General features: G+C 41.6%; 1 protein-coding gene across 3 annotated transcripts in view; it reads left to right on the plus strand.

The window, feature by feature from the left end:
- Positions 1-21945: 21945 nt before the first annotated feature.
- LOC105493664 (ELMO domain containing 1) overlaps positions 21946-22215 on the plus strand; it is a 75005-nt gene continuing 74735 nt past the window's right edge. For all 3 annotated transcript variants that reach the window (XM_011761504.3, XM_011761503.3, XM_011761505.3), the window contains exon 1: positions 21946-22209. The gene's annotated coding sequence lies outside the window, so the exon portion shown is untranslated. The remainder of the gene's footprint in view (positions 22210-22215) is intronic.

The following is a 22215-nucleotide window of genomic DNA, read 5'->3' on the forward strand; positions in this document are numbered from 1 at the left end:
GGCAAACCTGCCTCCCGTTCTATTTAAAGTCATCCCTCTGATTTATCCCTTTGCTCACTGAGATAAATGCATATCTGATTGCCTCCTTTGGAAAGGCTCATCAGAAACTCAAAAGAATGCAACCATTTGTCTCTTAGCTATAATACCTATGACCTGGAATCCCCCTCCCCACTTCAAGTTGGCCCACCTTTGCTTCGATTTGTCCCTCCTTTCTGGACCGAACCAACTTTCATCTTACATATATTGATTGATGCCTCATGTCTCCCTAAAAAAATAAGGCCAAGCTGTGCTCCAACCTCCTTGGACACATGTCGTCAGGACTTCCCGAGGCTGTGTCACGGAGGGCGTCCTTAACTTTGGCAAAATAAACTTCCTAAATTGACTGAGACCTGTCTCAGATATTTAGGGTTCACAGAGATATGGGAGAGGATTCTGGGGTCTGAAAGATGACATTGCATGGGCAGGAGGGAAGGAGGTGAATATGCATGAATGTGCCAGGGAGATGGTGAGTACCACGGAGTAATAGAAAGATGTGTGGAAAAATGATGAAGGAAGCAAGACAGAATTCTGTAGGCCTACAGAGTGGGAGTTGCGGGGAGGAAGGTTAGAGAAATGAAGTGATATGACCAGACCTTCTTGTGGTAAGTGGGAGGAGGGACTAGAAGATGACTGTTGAAATGAAAAGTAACGAAATATTAACAAGCCCAATAGTGGCAGAGGGAAAGAAAAAAGAGTTGGTAACAGATTAGAAGTAAAAGACAAAGGAGAGGGTGATGATTAGCAGTTGTTCCTGCTCTGTTATTTGTTATATAAATATACCATAATCATTGTGCCTGCATTGGCTTATGAGCTATGTGAGTGCAGGAAGGGAAAGGTGTAGGGGGAGAGGAATCACCTTGCCATGTTGTTGATACAATGCCTCCTATCTGCAGGGCACCACAGTGGACTATCAAGGAAATAACTGGCTGGCCAGGAAAAGTGGCAGTGAAAAAAGAGTGTTGTTGAGTGGCGGAATGATTTGTGTGGATAATAGGTTACAAGGATGAAAGAACGGAAGAGGCAGATAGGCAAGCATGGCAATAGCCTAGGAAAGAAAGGGTGAGACTAAAAATAGTAAAAATGAGGAGGCAAATGCAAGCTGGAGAGGTCAAATCCACCAGACATTGCAAGCTACATGGGTGTTAGAGGACACAGAGGAAATCTTCCCATTGCAGTTCTGCTTCTGCATTACTGGATGCTTTCAAAAACACATCCCCAGAGAGTTTTCTGCAATGATGGAAATAGTTTATAGTTTGAGCTGTCCAACATAATAGACACTAGTTAACGTGTGGCTTTTGAGCATTTCAAATGTGGCTAGTACGACTAAGGAAATGAATTTTGAATGTTTAAATTTTAGTTTCAATTGAACTTCAGTAGCCACAAGTGGCTGGTGTTTACCAAACTAGGTAACAGTGTGAAATATCCTCTTATCTCTTACTGGTCAAATTCAATTACTTCATCTCAGTATTTGTTGTGCCTTAAGGTGGTGAAGCTTTTAAAGCTTTTTTTCTATGCCTCTCTTTTAATTCTCTTTATACAATCTGATCACTTACTTTCAGAATTTTCCACTAGCTTCTCTCCCTCTGTCTGTAATTAAATATAGGCAATCCCTCAGATTTTGTGTTTGACTCTTTTCTGTTATTCTAGTCTCTTCCTGTCTGCCCTCCCCAGAGTTATAAAGAGATTTGTGAATCATTCCCTAATCTTTATCTTCAGCACTGGCTTCTGTTAAAAGAAAAACTTAAGCCAAATTAAATTTAAAGGAGTTTAATTGAGCAATGAACAATTTGCAAATTGGGCAGCCCCCAGAATCACAGCAGATTTGGAGAGACTCCAGCACAGCCATGTGGTGGAAGAAGATTTATAGACCAAAAAAAAAAAAGAGGAAATGACGTACAGAAATCGGAAGTGAGGTACAGAAATAGCTGTCATTGGTTACAGGTTGGCGTTTGCCTTATTTGAACACTGTTCAAACAGTTGGCTACATTTGATTGGCCAAAACTCAGTGATTGGCACAGGTGTGGGCTATGATCAGTTTACTCCTCCACTTGTTCACAATGTACAGAAAAACCTTTAGGCTGAACTTAAATGTGTAAGGAGGCAGCTTTAGGCTAAACTTGATTAACACTTCCCTTTAGAAACCAGAGTGGTTTAGTGAAAAGAATGTGGGGGCATTGAAGTATGACCTGAAATCAAAACAACAAGAGCATTTATTTTGTTGGGATTTATGTGATAATTAATAAAACACTGAACAGAGATGAGCTGTTAAGTGATTATTCATTTATCTTCTGCTCCTGAATTACAAGCCTACATTTCCCACTACCTGCTGTCCATCCCTGTCTCAATATCTCCAGAAAAAGGTGAATACATATAAAATTTTGTGTGCCATCCTTTGTATACAGACCCTTATCTTTTCTTGGAATATTGCATAGACCATTTCTTCTAAGGAAGATGATTCCCCAAAAGATTTTCAGGTACACTGAGACCTTGTTTTATTTATGTAACCATAATGTCTTCCATAGTCTTGTAATACTAGAAATTTAATAAATGTTGAGCTGAAAAGGAATTTTTATTTGAAGATATAATTCATCTTCACCTGTGCCAAACTCTTTCATGGTGATCTATAATAATTTTTCAAAGGTGTGAAATGCTGACCTGTTTCCTTAGTAAAACCTTAGTCTCAGAGGTGGGTCCTCTTTGTGACTAGAACTGGGGTCAGCAAGATTTTACTATAAAGGACCAGACAATAAATATTTTCAGCTCTGTGGCCAAATATTCTTTGTTTTTATTTTTTTATTTTGTTTTGTTTTAATTTTTTGGGATGGAGTCTCTGTTGCCTAGGCTGGAGTATAGTGGCACAATCTCAGCTCACTTCAACCTCCACCCACTGGATTCAAGCGATTCTCCTAACTCAGCCTCCTGAGTAGATGGAATTACAGGCACCCACCACCATGCCCAGATAATTTTCTGTGTTTTTAATAGAGACAGGATTTCACCAAGTTGGCCAGGCGGGTCTTGAACTCCTCACCTCAAGTGATCCACCCACCTTGGCCTTCCAAAATGCTGGGATTATAGGCGTGAGCCACCGCGTCCAGCCTGTTTTCATTTTTAACAATTCTTTAAAAATCCTTAAAAAAAGAAAGAAAAAAAAAAACACCTTTCTCAGTTCCCCCTGCTTATGCTGGCAGGATTTGGCCATGGGCTATAGTTTTCTACCCTCTGGACCCTCCCTGAATTGAGAGCACCATCTCAAAGTAAAGGTGAGATCAGCCCACCATTTAAGACATTTATTATGAATTATAATAGGATTGAAATGAAATACAAGTGAATTTAATCCGATTAACCAACACTGCATTTTAAAGCTTTGAAAAATAAAATTCCAGAAATTAAGGCTAGGAGTAACACATTGAAATGGGAAAACTTCCCTTGTCCCCCTCGCAGGGCGTGCAATGGAGGACTGATTCGCTTCTTCGGTGCCCTGCTGCTCCAACCTCTAGGGGAGCATGCAGAGGGGCAGGCTCTGGGGCTCTGACCCCACGGCCGTGTCTAGGGGTGAACGTTTACAGCTCCTGAAGCCCCAGCGGGTTTGTGTTACAGGGTGTTCTTACAGCTTAGCTGGCCATTAGGTGGCTTGTGTTAGTCAGCTCAGTTAGACCCAGTTCCTTATTACGAGGATGGAGGGCTTTCTGCATCCCAGGGTTTCTTGCCTTGGTGTATGTACCAGAAGAATCAGATCACACTGAGCTTGGAGAATGAGTGCAAGGTTTTATTGAGTGGAAGTAGCTCTCAGCAGATGGGGGAGCCAGAGGGAGATGGTATTCCCCTGGAGTCAGGCGCTCAGTGGCTCAGGCTCTCCTGCAAGCGCCCCGGCCAAACCCCGCATTGTTCTGTCCGTTGAAGGCCTGACAACCTGCCTGTATCTGTTGGTGTGCCCTTCTGCTGGCGTGCTCTCCTCGATGTCCTTTGGACGTCCAGTCGCTTGTGTGTCTGCCTGCTAGGGTCTCGGGTTTTTTATAGACATAGGATGGCAGGCCAGGGTGGTCTTGGGAAATGAAACATTTGGATGCAAAGGCAGGAGTGGATTCCCTGGACACAGGCCTGGGGGTGGAGCCCTCGCCAGGGACCCGCCCTTCTCCTACCAGCATTTCCCTGCCTCCCTTCCATATCAGTGTCATTTAGAATTGCTTTTAGTTGCCAGTAACAGAAAACTGAGCTTGTTCCTTAAACAAATCGTTATCTATCCTCAAATGACAAGCCAGCCAGACAAGGCAATCACTGGTACTGTTTCTGCTGCTGAAAAATGTTATAAAGAACCCAGGTGCCTTCTGTTCTTCTGCTCTGCCATCCTTGATGTATTGACTTGTTATCCTCATTCCTGATGTTTCCTTGTTACAAAGTAGCTGCCATAGTTCCAGACATCTTGTCCCCATACTGGCATCTCTAATTGGGGGAGGAAAAAAAAAAAAAAGCAGTTTCTCTGTATTTTCTTCCAGGAAATACAGCTCCCAGTGGACTTCTCTTTGTTTTTGTTTTTGTTTTGAGCACACATAGGTTTCATACTATTGTAGACAGAACAATGGACCCTCATGAACATTCACACTCTAATCCCTGGAATTTATGAATATATGGGTGTAGTTAAGTTTGCAGACTTTAAAATAGATAATCCTAGATTTGCCAAGGGCCCAGTCTAATCACACAATTCCTTAAAGGCTAAGCATTTACTATAGCTATTCCAACTGGGGAAGTCAGAATGGTTCCAAGTGTGGACTCCAACACTAGCAGGCTCTGAGATGTAAGGGTCTATGTGCAAGGACATGGAGAGAGGCCTCTAATGAGCTAGGGACCATCCCATCTGATAACCAACAAGGAAGTGGGGACTTCATCCTGCAACCACAAGGAACTGGCTTCTGCCAACAACCTGAATAAGTTTGGAAGCAGATCCTTCCATGGGTATCTTGATAAGAGCCCAACCAGTTGGTTTCTTGGGATTTTGTCTTTACAAAGCTCAGAGCAGAGAAGTCAACTGAACCAACCCAAACTTATGACCTACAGAACTGTAAAATAATAAATTTGCATTGTTGTGAACTGCTAAATTTGTGGTAATTTGTTACAGCAGCAATAGAAACCTACTACAGACGGTTACCCCCACACTAACCAGTAGCTAAGGGAAGTAGAATTACCATGACTGCTGTAAGGCCAATCATGATTCACTCTGTGGGGCTTGGGTGGAGTGTGTCCTCCCTGAGATCAAGAGACCTCGAGAGACTATGGGCAGGGAATGGGGGGAATATGTTTCTATTAGCAAAAGAAAGGGGAGACATTCATTGGGTAGACCACTAACAGTGTGTTCCATAAGGGATGGAGCACTTATTTTGGGCCAGATTGTCACATTACAAGCTCTCCACAAATCTAGGAGAAAAAGATGCTAAAAGAATGGCCACTCTTCAATTAGCCAGGCATGGTGACCTGCACCTACAGTCCTAGCTACTCAGCAGGCTAACATGGGAGGATCATTTGAGCCCAGGAGTTCAAGGTGAGAGTGAGCTATGATTGCACCACTGAACTCCAGCCTGGGAGACACAGTAATGAGAAATCTCACCAGCTAATAAAGCATCTGAAAGTAGAATTCTTACAGCTATTGTATTCTACTTCAAGAGTCTTCAATCAGAAGAAAATTGAAAGAGGCCCCAACGGTCCTCGAAAATTGTTACATTTTTACTGTAGTTCCCAACCATGATACTGTTTTACTGCAGTTTCAAACTCAATTCCTATGGTTATGAGGTTTCTAACTTCCCCTTCTCCCTACACCCCCTTTCCCCACCATCTGTTTCTGGCTACTTTCTAGTTTTTCTTCCACTTGTCCCCAGTGGCAACTACTAGTTTTTGCTTGTTTTTCTATTTATGGTTTTTTTAAAAAAACCTTTTATTTCTCAGTCTTTCCTCTCATTTACTCTTCTGCTACTTATTTTATCCCTCTTGGAAAAATGACAAATTTGTATCAAGTTTTCTTTCCAAACTTGTATCTTCTCTGCTGCTTCCCCGGTTGCTGGCTTCTTGAAACTTCAGCAAGAATGCATTATGTAAAACCATTTGATGTTCACTGTGACATTTCAGGACTGAATAAATTATTCATGCTATGGTGATAAAAATTCAATGAAAAGTTTGCAGTTTTATGAGTCATATGGTGAAAGTATTCCCTGTACAATAATTAAAGACAAAAGGTAACCAAGAAAAAAAAAAAAAAAAAAAACAGAGGAGAAGGAAAAGGGTCAGCCTTTAATTTATAATACAAAACATAAAACTCAATTTGGAGAATTCATTTATTATTATTATTGTTATTATTACTATTATTTGGTCATTTGCAAAGCATACGATTTTAGCTGTGAAGCATTAACCTCCCCCAAATGGTCTATTTATTCTTGAGGCTAAAGGCCTGCTTCCTTTGCAGAATAATTTTCTTTTCTACATAGATTTTTTAAATAGATGAGAATAAAGAACTAGCAGGCAACTCAGGGTGCAGGAAAATCTTTGGGGTAGCTAAGAGGTGTGGGATTTGTGGATTTAAAAAGGTTATGGTAAAATAAAACACAATCTTCTAAAAATGTTTTCCTTAAATCTACAAGAGAAAAATGTCTTTTAAAAATGTATAAACATTTCATTTGAAAATGTCTTGTCACTTTGATGGCTTCATTCTACCATTAATTTCTCAAAGACCCAAATAATTTGCCCAGAGAGGGCAAGCTTCATTATTAACTATATTTGTGATTGCTTTTAATTTGGAGAGTAGACTTCTTGTCAGATCTGGTTAGATGGTCTTAGCTGTTAGGTTGGGACCGAGATCTCATACTAGAAGCATTAATGTTGCTATTTTCTGTTGGTTATTCGTGCTTGAATTCTTGTCTTTATTCATCTTCCCTGTAGGAAATTTAGTTTTCTAACCCACTTGTCCATTTTGCAAAAAATAGTTTTTGGATTATATAATCCGAAAAGCAATGTCTCGCCTAAATTAAAAGAGGGAAGATGCCAGAGGCAGCTCCCCTGCCTGTGAGCTCTCACTCCTCTCCTCTTCTAAAGTACCTCTCATAAAGTCTGTGACATGTAACATCAAACATTCACACCTAATGAAGCTTCCAGGATATTAAATGTGAATAGAGATTAATTTGTTTTAGATAAATATATAAATGGAATTTCTAGAATATTCCTCTAAATCCCACAAGCCATACACATTTCACCTTAGAGGTCACTGCACCAGGGCATGTTTCTCAAAGGCTGGTTCTTAGACTACTCGCATCAGAATCACTGAAGTGCTTGGTTAAGTGGTCTCCAACCCCGCTAGACATAACGAGTCAACTAAAAGCAAATATAAATTTTAATTCTCTGAACCCCAGCGGGTTACAGTGTGTGCTCCAAAATCTCTGGAGCCAGGACCCAGTAACCTGCATGTTTAACAAGCAATTTTGCTACTTTTGCAACGGTTCAACCACTGAGGAAAAAGATTGTATTTATTTGTCAACATAGACCTCTTTAAAAATCATCCCCAGAGTGAGAAGCTGCCAGATTTCGTATATTTGCAATTCTCATTTTAAGGGAAGTATTTTAATTTTATAAGGTACAAAGGACCAAGAAGCAGATGATTCAAAGTTCAGATTATTAAATTATTAAAGAATAATAGATTATGTTTTATAATTTGACAAAAGTTTTAAAAAAGTTTTTTAATAAAAAATAAAAACTCTAATGATTGGCATCTCTTATATCCCATTTTACAAATGTAACAACTGAGACTTAAAGAAAAAATTTATGAGCTGTTTAAATATAAATTTTTTATTTTATTTTTATTTTTTTGAGATGGAGTCTTGCTCTGTTGCCAGGCTGGAGTGCAGTGATGCGATCTCGGCTCACTGCAACCTCTGCCTCCCAGGTTCAAGTGATTCTCCTACCTCAGCCTCCCGAGTAGCTGGGACTACAGGCGTGCGCCACCATGCCCAACTAATTTTTTTGTAATTTTTAGCAGAGACGGGGTTTCACCATATTGGCCAGGGTGGTCTTGATCTCCTGACGTCATGATCCACCTGCCTCAGCCTCCCGAAGTGCTGAGATTTAAAAATAAAATATTTTAAAGAGCGATTTACATCCATATCTGTTATCACATGAATAAAAGAGCTAGCTTTTATTTTATTTTATTTTTTATTTTTTGAGACGGAGTCTCACCCTGTCACCCAGGCTGGAGTGCAGTGGCGCAATCTCAGTTCACTGCAACCTCAGCCTCCCAGGTTCAAGCAATTCTCCTGCCTCAGTCTCCCAAGCAGTTGTGATTACAGGTGCCGGCCACCATACCAGGCTAATTTTTGTATTTTTAGTAGAGACAGAGTTTCACCATGTTGGCCAAACTGGTCTCTAACTCCTGGCCTCAAGTGATCCTCCCGCTTTGACTTCCCAAAGTGCTGGGATTACAGGTGCGAGCCACTGCGCACAGCCTAGGGCCAAATTTTATATGTTAAAACATGTACCTCTTTACATCCACCTTTTATTACAAGCACACTTACAAGCACAAAGTGTTTAACATACACTATTCCTGAATTCTTCAATAACCGTACAAGTTTTATTCTCCCAATTTTACAAATGAGCTCTGAGGCTCAGAGAGTTTAAGCAACTTTCCCAAGATGACATAGTTAGTGATGAAGCCAGCAGTCTAACCCAAAAGTTTCTTCTTACCAACTGCATGCATTATTGCTGAGGGACACCATTGCAGAGAGGACGTGTCCTTTTTTATATTTTGAAGTATTCCAAGTATAATGAGACAAAAATATAGACATAAAAAGGTGAAAAATGTTTTGTTAAAGTGGGTGCATCTGTTACGCAAACACATACAGGGTAGTTTACATAGTATAACTTTTAAAATCTTTAAGAACGATAGTGTATACAGAGTCTTAATTGAAAGTTTAGATGTGATAATATTTCTAAAGGACAAACAGCATTAATTGTCTTGTTTTCTTCTCTTGCCCCTGCTTTCAAAGTCAGAAATAAGATTGCGTATCATTATTTTCTCAACTATTTAAAATATGGCTTAGGGGACCATGTGGTCAACGGAAAGTTAACCAGACCTAGAATCTACTTTTCAATATCTCTAGGAGGCCTGTTGACATAATCAGGATGATGAATTAATAATTAATTAGCATTGATTATGGCCCTCTTCAGAAAACAACACATTGCTATGTCCTGAATGTTGGAGTCTTCCACTCCCCCACAAAATTCATAAGCTTAAATTTAGTCCCTAGTGCAATAGTATTAAGAGGTGGGTCTGACCGGGCTTGGTGGCCCACGCCTGTAATCCCACACTTTGGGAAGCCAAGGTGGGCGGATCACCTGAGGTCAGAAGTTCGAGACCAGCCTGGCCAACATGGTGAAACTCCGTCTCTATTAAAAGTACAAAAATCAGCCGGGCATGGTGGCAGGCGCCTGTAGTGCCAGCTACTCGGGAGGCTGAGGCAGGAGAATCGCTTGAACCTGGGAGGCAGAGGTTGCAGTAAGCCAAGATCGCACCATCGCACTCTAGCCTGGGGGACAAGAAAGATACTTAGTCTCAAAAAAAAAAAAAAAAAAACAAAAAAAACAGGAGGTTGGTCTTTTGAAAGTGATTAAGTCACGAGGTCTCCACCCTCATGAATGGGACTAATACCCTTATAAAGGAGAGAAAGAAGTACGTTTGCTCCTTCTGTCCTTCTGCCATGCAAAGATATAGCAAGAAGGTGCCATCTATGAGGAACAGATCTTTACCAGAGGCTGAATCTGCTTCTGCCCTGAACTAGGACTTCTCCGTCTCCAGAACTGTTTCAAATACATTTCTGTTACTTAGACTAGGTAATTTATAAGGCATTTTGACATAATAGTAGGAATGGACTAAGAAACATATCACATCGAGAAAAGTTTTGAAAAAATTACTTGAAACAAAAAGTTTAGTGAAGTTGACTGTTTGACCTGGTAATATAGGTGGACCATGATCTCATATTAACAAATATTTTTCATGCCTGTCATTATTATTTGGGGCTTGTGAGTTTATGACTTATTTCTTATGTTATTCCTCATGTTACCCATTCCTCCACAGTTTTAGATGGTCTTTCAGGCAAATGAATATAAATAAATATTATGAGGTGAGGTGAGGTGGTTAGCAGTGATTTCACATTAATTGGTTTTAATCTAACCCAAGGAAACTGGGGTGAGGTGAGGTGAAGTGGTTAGACAAGCCGTGGCAAAGAATTCAGGAAACAAAAAATTAGGGACAAATTGTTAAAGACAAAAATCTAGGACCCAAAATAAATACAAGTTCTTTTCAGTGTAGCAGGCACCTTTGACCAGGAGGTGGCAGCAGTGGAAGCAAGAACTTCTAGAAACAAAGTATCTTGGGGCAAATAACAACACTGCTGAAACCACCTTTGCAAAATTATAACTGAGGAAATAATGACAGTGAAAGAAATCAGACCTAACCATCTCTATCTTGCTTCTAACCTTTAAGCTGTCCTTATTCATTCCTGGGCACAAGCCAAACTAACTTTGAGAAGGATTTCAGTTCATGGTTTGACTCCAAAACAAAATTTATAAGAGCCGTTTCCCAAAAAGACCACCTTCTTGCCTGCTGACCAGTCGGCCTTTGCTGGACTAACTTAGCTACAAGATTAGAAATTGCAGTTTAGGGGTCATACAATCTCTGGTTCCAAGAGTCTGAACCTCCCCAAATTGCTCCTGGGGATAGCATCACTAATTATAAAACCTAAGTTCAGTGCTTGAGACATTTTGCAGACCCTGCACTAGATGGATCAGCTGACACCACCCAGACTGGTAATCTGTCTCAACCAGTTCTGCCATCACACCCAGGAGCAGAAGACAGCAAGAAAAACTCACTTCAACCCCCTGTGATTCCATCTCCACCTTGACCAATCAGCACTCCCCACTTCCCAAGCCCTTACCCACCAAAGAATCTTTAAAAACTCTGATCCCTGAATGCTCATGGAGACTGATTTGAGTAGTAATAAAACTCTGGTCTCCAGCACAGCCGGCTCTCATGAATTACTCTTTCTCCATTGCAATTCCCCCATCTTGATAAATCGGCTCTGCCTAGGCAGAGGGAAAGGTGAACCCATTGGATAGTTACACTGTCTCAAAAGCTCCTGAATCACCAAAGGCTTCTGGCTGATAAGGAGGCCTTTAGAAGGTGCCACTTCCCTGAAGTGATGCCAGGCTCCTCCCATTTAGCATCAAAAAGAGGAGTCCAAGTACCAAAATCAAAGGTTAGGAGTTTTAAGCAGATGTTACTAAGCCTTAGTAACAAAGAATCTCTCAAAAGTCAGCCCAGTTGATACCAAAAAAAAAAAATCAACAAGAACTAACAGAGACACTGAACCACCATAATAACAACTGAAAGATGAACTAGGATTTAAGCCACAAGTCACAGAACAGATAAAAAAGCAAATCTAACTGGGAACCAAAGGTGTTGATACAAAGGATAGTGCCAGTGGTCTAGCAATGGAAAACCATCAGGTATTCAGAGGGTAGTCTACTTTCCTGGGCCATACGAAGGTGTCTGTGGAGTAGTTTAAATCTAATGGTATTGTTCGCAAATGTCCCCTTCCTTGCCAATTAGCTGTTTAAGTAAATAGTAATAAGGACTGAAACGGGGGTGTCAGTTAGGCCCAAGAATGATCTTCCCAGTATCTCGAAGAGTTGGGAAAGACTTCATCACCACAAGAGGGAGAGATACTGCAGTAAGAAATTCACTTCTAATACGATGCCTTATACCCTTGGTTGTGCTTTTTAAAAAAAACAAAAAAAAAACAAAAAAAAAGCAAAACATGGCTTGATCTCAAGACTATCTAGAACTGCCTGTAGTTCTAGACAAATCTATACCAGGGATGGGGGTTGGAGCCCTAAGTACCTAGGAACAGTGAAAGTGGAGAAATGAGGTCAAACTGTACTCATGGAAGAAAAAGCTGAGAACTTTTGTTTGCATTTCTAAACAAAAACACTTAGATTTGAGAGATCTATTTGCATTTCCTGAGGGGAAATGTGCTCCAGGAGCATTACTTCCATTAGCTGTACTTTTTGGATTTCATAAGCAGGGTTAAGATCAAAATGTATTGGGTTGTCCATCTAGGCCAGAGTCCAGGATCAAGCGAGACTCAGTCATCCTTCTTTTAAGTTATGGGAGATGGTGGTCAGCATGAGATACACAGCAGTGCCTCAGGGCAGCCCTGCTAGGTCCAGACAGTCCTCTTTTATATCAGGATCCAAGTTCATACTCTCCTGTTGAGGTCAGATTTGGAACAAATGCTTAGCAGAGATGGTCCTGAGGTAGAGGATGATAGGCAAGCAACACCAGGGTACTCCAGTTCTGTTTCTTATACAAATGGGACAAGAAAGCCTCCAAGGAAGTCTGATATATGGAAATTCCTGAAGGATTTGGGCTTCAGACTTTGATCACCCAGAAGGCCCTAAAGCCATGGAATACATGATGAGAACACCCTTTGCTCTCAAAACACTGAAGCGGGGACGGATCGCCAAACTGAAAGCCATAGAAGTAATAGCCTTCAAAGGACATAGAAAAGCCACAGTCCATGGAGGTGACAGGCTTCAAAGGAAGGCCCAACTCTCAGGTGTACCAGGTTAGAGTTGGGCTATGCCACACCAAATAAGAAGTACTAAGAGAAGCGTGCACATTCAAGAAGCAAGTGCCTACAGGCGAGGTTCCTATGCAGACCTGGAGACTGAAACTCCAAAACTCCAATCAGTATATCGAAGAGATATCTGCACTCCCGTGTTTGTTACAGTACTGTTTACAATAGCCAAGATTTGGAAACAACCTAAGTGTGATCAAGACATGAAGGAACAAAGAAAATGTGGTACATATACACTATGGAGTACTATGCAGCCATAAAAAAGAGTGAGATTCTGTCATTTGCAACAACATAGATGGAACTGGAGGTCATTATATTAAGTGAAATAAGTCAGGCACAGACAGACAAACATCACCTGTTCTCACTTATTTGTGGGAGTTAAAAATTAAAACAATTGAATTCATGGAGTTAGAGAGTAGAGGGAAGAGTAGTAGGGAGCAGGTGGTTAAGGGGCACAAAAAAATAATTAGAAGGAATAAATAAGACCTAGTATTTGCTAGCAAAACAGGGTGACTATAGTAAAAAAAAAAAAAAAAAAAAAAAAAATAAGTGTTCATGTTAAAATAAAAGAGCATATAATTGGGTTGTTTGAAACATAAAAACATAAATGTTTGAGGTGATAGGTACCCTATTTACCATGATGTGATTATTTCTCATTGCACCCTTGTGTCAAAATATCTCATGTAACCCATAAATACATACACTTACTATGTACCCACAAAAATTAAAAATTAAAAAAAAATCCTCCCACCTCAGCCTCCTGAGTAGCTGGGACCATAGGTGCGCACCACCATGCCCAGCTAATCTTTTATTTTTTTGTAGACACAGGGTCTCCCTGTGTTGCCCAGGCTGGCCTCGAACTCTGCTCAAGAGATCCTCCCACCTCAGCCTTCCACAGTGCTGAGATTATAGGAATGAGTTCCGGCACCCAGCTGGGCTCTTTCAACCATTTAACTTTTACGTTATTATTCACAACCATTTAACTTTGACATTATTATTCAGTTTTCCCTAATTAGGCTAGAAATTCTTTATTTTATATTTTTTTTATTTTTTATTTTTTTGAGATGGAGTCCCGCTCTGTCATCCAGGCTGGAGTGCAGTGGCATGATCTCGGCTCACTGCAACCTCCGCCTCCTAAGTTCAAGCAATTCCTCTGCCTCAGCTTCCCGAGTAGCTGGGATTACAGGTGCAAGGCGCACGCCACCACACCCAGCTAATTTTTGTATTTTTAGTAGAGACAGGGTTTCACCATATTGGTCAGGCTGGTCTCAAACTCCTGACCTCATGATCCACCTGCCTCAGCCTCCCAAAGTGCTGGGATTACAGGCGTGAGCACTGCACCCAGCTAGAAACAATGGCCTTCTTTGAAGGCCATTGTTGACCTTTGTATCCTACTGTAGCATCCAGGACCCAGTGCTGCACACAGGTGGTGCTCAATATGTATTTGTGTGCTGGTTTAAAAGCAGAGTCATAGGACAGAGCACACTGCATGGGGGTGGAAGTCCTGCCACCTTCCCACATCTCAATTGTGTCCCTGTAAAATGGGGTAGTTGGATGAAACCATTGATTTTCAAACTCTGCTCCTTTGAGCCTTATTAGAGCTTCTTAGAGATGCCTCAGTAGCCACCAAGCACAGAGGACTGGGGCACTGGTCCACCCCAACTTTATTGAGAGTGGATCTGCTTTGGTCAGTTTAACATTTTGGGGTTCACAGTAGAAAGTCATTTATAAGGGTTCAGTTGCTAAAATTGTAAAATCTTAACCCGAATTGATTATTTCAAAGGTCCCTTTGACTGTAACCTTTGATTTTGTTGTTTCATTGACATTTAAATGATAGTGGTCTTAACCGGTATTGGTCCATCCCAATCTAAGAACTGTGCTTCCCCATACCCTCACCTTCCTCTGGGGACATCTCCCACTTTTGCATGGATGTTGTTTGTGTCTAACTGCATTCCTCTTTTGTGCTCCTAATCTTAGTCATCTCAAACATGTAACCTCCTCCCTTCCCTCCAACCTTCGTGTGAACTTAATTGGTGTCCTAATTGTTGGGAGAGCCACCTGGGACACCTCCCTCCCTTCCCTCAGCTTGATTGCATTCCTTGTTCTTTCCGCGTTTGCTCTCCATTGCATTCTTACCTTGTGCTTCTTAGTATTTCTCTTTTGCCTGGCATAGTATTTGGCTTCCCCAACCCAAACTCCAGCCCTGGCCTGTAATCACTGAAAAGGATTCCCATGAACACTAAAAAAATTTTGTAGGTGATATCTATAGACTAACAGCCTAACCAATGGAGAAGAAAAAAAGACAAAAAAAGAAAAGATAAAAGGAGATAAGGAAGGCAAGAGGAATGAAAGAAGGTGTGTGTCTCTTGGCATGGGTGATATGCACTCTTCCTCACTCCTTCTCCAAAATACATCCCAATTTCTGCTATGTGTGAGTCTGCTTATGACTAACAATCTAGTAAAGAACAAAAACAGAATAAAACTTGCACTCTCCATTCCTTCTCATCAAATAGCCGTCAACTAGTATGATTTTGCAAGATAATATCACACGAAGTTAAAGTGTGGGCTCTTGGTTAGACTCCCTGGAATCTTGGCAGCCACCGTCATTGCTAACTTTGTGACCTTGACCTTGTTATGCCTCAGGTTCTTCATCTGTAGGAAAAGTGGGGGTAATAATATTTTAAGGTCATTATGAGGATGAAATTAGATGATATGGGTACAGTGTTCTGAATAAGACCTGGTACAAAGTAAGGCACTAGGCGCTATACATGTTGGCTGTTATTCTAAAAAAAAAAAAACACAAAAACAAAAAACGGTTTGCTTTAAGTCTCTTCCTCCATCCTTGAGTGCAACATTATGTTTCCTTGCAAGTGAACTGGCCCAGTCCCATTTGGCCTTACCATGCCTGTCACAGCCTAATAAATGTTGATGGTAAAGGATGGCAAGCTTTGGGGCACTCAATGCTCTTGCTTCTCTCTGTGGAGAGCTTATTAAACGCTCTATTGTGCTAGTAATGCAGTAATTTCAGTTAGTCAAAGAAAGGAACTAACCACATTGTAGTCTATTCACAACAGGCCTGTTGAGAAGATTCAGCCTGGGGCAGCATATATGTTTTATTATTTTATTGCAAGACTATAATAAAATAAGAAAAAAACAAATGAACTCCAATTGTTGCTTTTACTTAGCTCATCTGCTAAGTGTGTGGTTCTTAATCAGCTCTGTGCATTAGAATCACCTGGGGAAGTTTTCAACCCCCCCCCCCCCCAACCCATACAGGTATGGGCCCCATTCCCCAGGGATTCTGATTCACAAGGTCTAGGTGATGTTCTGGCATGTTTATTTGGAAAACATTCACCCAAGGGATTCTGAGACAGAACTACTGTTCCAAGTATTTCTGGCCCTTTTCTTCCCATTCAGCAAAAACCAGCTTCAACTAGAATGTAAAGACTATCTACAGTTTTGACAGCACTCACATAACGAGGTGTGCTAGAAATTTTCTACCAAATTCTCCACTCACAGAAGAAAATATCTTTAGTTCATGTCCCTAATATTCCATGGAATTATGAATTATGTTTCATTAAGATTGAGCTACTAGACACTGTTCAGTGAGTTTTTCCGCCATTTTTATGACAACAACAACAACAACAACAAAAGCCTTTGTGGATAATTTTGCAACTTACTTCTCTAACTTGAAGCTGACTCTGCACTGGGATATTGAGAGTATGATGGCATTGCTGTTGCAATTTCTGTTTTTCTCTTGGGTATTCTTCCCCTTACTTTCTTATTTTAGGATACCTGTCTACTTTCACATATAAGAGACTCAAGTAACTCAGAACTTTGATCTAGAGATAAGAGTGAAATAGAGAACAGGAAAAATATAATTGAATTATATTTAACTAAAGCACACTTCTTATTTTCATAAAAGGATAGACATTATAAGAAAAAAAAAAAAAAAGGTATATTTGTTCACCTACTGGTGCCTCCTGAGCCTCCAAACTTCTCCCTATTATCACTGGCTGCTTCTCTGCCTTTAAAAATTATTGATGCCGGGCGCGGTGGCTCACGCCTGTAATCCCAGCACTTTGGGAGGCCGAGACGGGCGGATCACGAGGTCAGGAGATCGAGACCATCCTGGCTAACACGGCGAAACCCCGTCTCTACTAAAAAATACAAAAAACTAGCCGGGCGAGGTGGCGGGCGCCTATAGTCCCAGCTACTCGGGAGGCTGAGGCAGGAGAATGGCGTGAACCCGGGAGGCGGAGCTTGCAGTGAGCTGAGATCCGGCCACCGCACTCCAGCCTGGGTGACAGAGCGAGACTCCGTCTCAAAAAAAAAAAAAATTATTGATAATTCTACCATCTACAGTAGTCCCTTCTATACTGGCTCTAAGGAAATACCAGGTAAAGTGATCTGACAAGTAAAAAAGGGATTTTAAAAGGGGACTTTATTTCTCTGTACATTCAACATAATCTCTCATCTCCTTTATTCCTGGGACCATCAAGAACAATCAAGTCAGAGGCTTGTGGGAGCCCCCTATGTCATTTCCATTGAGTTAATATGTAAAGTGCTTAGGATGGTGCCTGACACATAGTAAATGCATGTGTGTTAGTTATTTTTATCCCTTTTTATTACCTTCAGGTAATTTTATTATTATATTTGGGCTACAACCAATTTTTAGGACCTAAACATGTGGAATCTCTCTAGATATGTGTCTTATTTATAGCAGGCACTCAAGAAATCTTATTGAATTGAAGTAAAGGAAAATAATCCTGGTGAATACATAAATAACGTTTTCGAGTTTCAGAGATGCTTCATAGAAGAAATGTCCTTTTGAGAGTAACAAAGGAAAGAACAGGTGCTCTAAGCACAGCTCTTATGTGGAATTTCAAGAGCTGAAAAGTCAAAACTTTCATGGGCACATCGCTCCAGGCTGCTCTATATTGTGATTAATACACTTCAATACATGATGCCATGAAATGTAAAGCCACAGACTTTTATGTGACCTACATACCTGTACTGCATGAGTAACAGGGCACTGTCATGATGTGTCACCGAGCTAAGAGTAGGCATGCTCCTTGGTGGAATATTTTTATTGTGCGTAGGAAATTCTGGGACCTACTAAAGAAAAATAGATCATAAACACTCTTTCCAATGGGTTCCTGTCAGAAAGCTGTTCATATCTCTAGTCCACCATGTACTCCTTTGCATTGTTTATCTGCTTCCATCACTTTCTTCTGCTGTCAAGCTGTGAGCTTCTTGAGGGTAGTCTTCACGTTATTTATCTTCATATCTCCAGTGCTCACCAGAACCTAGCACACAGCACTCAACAAATGTTCATTTTTGAAGACAGGATGTCACAGTAATCTTCATCTTTTTCAGTTTCCATAGTAAATAAGCAGGAGAAATGTCTCCATATATATTTTGTATATTATATTTTACAAACCAAAAATTAAGACCCATCATCTGAAACACAATCTGACAGTGAGAGAAAATATTTGAAATCTAGATGGTCTCAGAAAATCCTGAACAGATGAATGCCCTATCCATGTGCGAGTTACATTACTCATTTATTCTTCCCTTTCTCTCTCCATCTATCCAGCCATTCACTTGCCTATCTGTCCCTCATCATCCATCCGTCCATCCATTCATCCATGACTTATTTAAAGGACACCACCAACTCACATTTTCAAAAATAGGGAGGAAATGTGTTGCTTTAGACTTACTAAAGTAACTGCAAAGTGGCAAGATTACCTTTCTTTGCTTTAGTACAGAATGTGTTGCTAACAGCCCATATAATATAGGATTTTATTAAAATTTGTAAAAATATTTTAAACCTTTTTTCAAAATTTAAACAAAAACCTAAATCAAATTCTTCTCTACTGCATAACTGTCAAGGAAAAGAACACATTTTATTACTTTTTAAAATATTTTTACCACAAGCTGGCAGATTCTGAAGAGGGCTGGCCACAGTGGCTCAGGCCTGTAATCCCAGCACTTTGGGAGGGCAAGGTGGGTAGATCATCTGAGATCAGGAGTTCAAGACCAGCTTGGACAACATGGCAAAACCGTCTCTACTAAAAAATACAAAATCAGCTGGGCGTGGTGGTGCATGCCTGTAATCCCAGCTACTTGGGAGGTTGAGGCACAAGAATCGCTTGAACCCGGGAGGCAAAAGTTGCAGTGAGCCGAGATTGTGCCATTGCACTGCAGCCTGGGTGACAAAGTGACAGAATTCTTCAGTTTTGAAATAAAAATAAACTTCTGTTTCACAGACACAAATAAGCCTTAGTGTTTATGTTTATTGTGAGATAAATAGCCAAAAGATTAAGTCAAATAGTATAATCCTCGTGTGCAGGACCCAGAAATGGAGAAATCTGTGGATTTGTGATGGAAGAGAAATTATGAAAAGAAAAACTGGGCCAAATCCTGGTGAAGCAAGTCTAGGGTTAGCAGGATAACCAATTAGAAAAGAACTATAGTCTAAGGAGACACAGAGAGTTAAGAACCTGCTTACATTCATTCATTCCTTTCACACTTTTCATTGAGGATCTATTACATATTGGTCATCTGCTAAGTTCTGTAATACAAAGATGAATGAGACCCTCCCCTTGAATTGCTCGCATTAAACAGTGGCAATATTGTCTCTAACTGCTATGGAATACATGTGTACAAACGCACTTTGAAGAAGTCAGTTCTAAGTGATACCAAGGCTGCCTCACACTCAGACAGCAAGAGAATCAGAGAGAAAAGCTTGTCATTCAGACAGTAGGTAGATTCAAACAGATGATGTATGACAGAGAATAACTATTGACATAAATAGAGGCCAAAGATGGTGAAAAAGTGAGAGGTTGGGAGTGGTATGCAAGACCCTGGAAGAGATGTTTGGGATGCAGGAGATCTGGGGATCCAGGTTGATTCTGGACATTTTAGAAATGCCATTCCCAAAGGTTAGATAAAGGATATAATTTGTTGTGGAGGTTAAACTCTCTGGCCCTCCCCGACCATTTTCCATTCATCATACGGGATTGCAGCTACCTACCTTGAGTGGCTTGAGTTTAGGAAAGTTTTAGCTGAGGGAATCAACTGAAAGGAGTAAAAGTCATTGGTTCAGCAACAAACTGGCAGAGATCCATGTCCATGTCATTTGTTTGGCCTAGAGCCAATATTAATATTTTTACTGATGTTTTTTGGAAGGGTGAGTCAAGACTCTATAATGTAATTTGATGAATAACACAAAAGACAAAAATTACCAGAATTACTAGACTTCTGTCCTTACTGATTATTTATAGTTTAGGTGTTTATTTTCTGTCTTTTTCAACTAGACTGTAAGTTTCATGAGGGCAGGAACCTTGTCTTGTTTGTTCTTATTTTTCTAAAATGTAGAATGGTGCCTGCACATAACAGTTGCTGAGTAAATAGTTTTACATTGCTTGAACCACAGCGATAGGCTGAGATGAGTGCTGTGATAGCAGTATACACTGGTGCTATGACAGCAGAGCATTCACTCTGCCTTGAGGTTCAGGGTAGGCTTCAGAGAGAAGGTGACATTTGAGCTTGAAGAGTGAGTAGCACTTCACAAAACAGAATGAGAAAGAATGGTATTTCAGAAAGGGTGGACTATCATGAATAAAGCAATGTGTTATGAAAAAAATAGTATGTTTGGGGGATAATAAAAAGTTTATCTTTTGAACGCTCATACTTAAGCAGTCAACAGTATGTGTGTGAAGCAAATTTCCTTCCATACAGGCATACTTCATGCAATAGTTGTGAAACAAGGACCACAGGGAGATGCAAGTAAATTACTTTTAAAAGACTAGGGAGTAAATTTCTTTTGTCAGTTGGATAAATCTATCCCTAATGAATATCTCCCGAGAAGCTTTTCCCTCCAAAGGTCTAGCTTTTTCCAAGACATTTATTCTGGGAGGTATCCTTCATATCTCCCTGAAAAGAAAGAAAAGTAAACAGTGGCTAATGCTTTTAACAATGATAAAAAAAAATCAGAAAGGTCAAGGCTTTAATGTCATTTAATGTGAAGAGGAAATAAGATAAATGTTCAGCATTGAAGGATTATCACTAACCCAACTTTTCATAAACGCAGAATAGTGGAGGTGGAACCTGCAGAGACTTTATTCAGGGAACACCCACTGCGGGACAGCCTGATGCTTTGGTATCCAGGCTGCTCTGCGCTGCCGGCTGCCGGAGTAACCCTCACAACAGCCCACAGAGGTAGGTATAACCACCCTTTGTTTTACAGGTGAGGAAACAGAGGCGCAGGACGGCCAGGTAACCGACTTGGAGTGATAAATGAAACTAAAATAAGCACCGACCTCGAAGCTCATTTGGTCCTTCCCCAACCCCATGCGGCCTCATTAAAGAGACTTTTTTGATTAGCTATGGAGAAAACGTTCTTCATCAAACATGAAATGCAATCCTGAAGGCACAGGTCTCTCTATCTTTTCTCTCTCTCTCTCTCTCTCTCTCTCTCTGTGTGTGTGTGTGTGTGTGTATGTGTGTGCATGCGTGTGTGTGTGTGTGTGTGTATGAAGTGGCTTCTGGGGCCCCACGAAGCAATGTTCCCCCAAATAGCCCCAGACCAGGGTGTCTATAATTCATCCTGTTATAATTAACCCCGGGGTTACGGTATTGTTTCTGAAGCCCTTGTTGAAATGCAGATATGGACCTGGCAGGATTGACACGACCTCTCAATTACACCTAATTAAAGAGCTGGCTCTTTGAGAATCTGACCCGACTGGGCCAGGAGTGGGAAAGGCGGGGGCTGCTGGTGGGGGTGAGGGGTAGGGTTCTGCGGGCCCAGGAAGGCAGATGAGGGGTGGGGATCAGGATTGGGAGAGTCACTGGGTGCTCGGTGAGATGGGGAAGGTTGGAGCTGAACTAAAACAAAGTTTGACTTCTGGACCTTTATCCAGGGAGAGGGCGGGGAACACACCTTTCCCGGGACTGCCTGGGAATCCCATTGACAGGTCATCTCAGGTTCACCACCTTCCCGTCGTGGGCTCCTCCGGGGAGTCCACCCGGGAGCAATTAAACTGGGCCACACCAGCCACCTCCCACAGCAGCGGGGTCCGCAGATTTAACCCTTTCCCCGCAGACTCGGGCGCTGGGGGCCGCGCTCCCTCCCACAGCACTGCGCCCGCGCCCCCGACTCCCGGACTGGGCATGCTCAGTAGCCGCCCGCTTCGTGCTCTCAGGGAAGCCTCTGCACGCCCTCCCCAGCTGCTCTCGGTCGCCTCCCCGCCGCCAGCCGCCCCGGGTGCATCCCGGCTTGCTCCGCTCCACGCGACCCAGATTCCTGCCCCGCCCCCGCCCCTTCCGCGCCCGCAGCCAGTGCGGCAGCCGCGGCCGCCCCTGTCCAGCCTCGGCGCCCGGGACCGAGCGCGTCGATCGCCGCCGCGGAGCGCGTAGCCGAAGTGCCTGGGGAAGGCGGAGATGAAGACCACGCCGCCGCGCAACGGGAGCTGCTGAGCCTGCCGCCGCCAGAGTCCAGGTGACT

Source organism: Macaca nemestrina, chromosome 12 (genome assembly GCF_043159975.1).
Source record: "Macaca nemestrina isolate mMacNem1 chromosome 12, mMacNem.hap1, whole genome shotgun sequence".
NCBI lineage: Eukaryota > Metazoa > Chordata > Mammalia > Primates > Cercopithecidae > Macaca > Macaca nemestrina.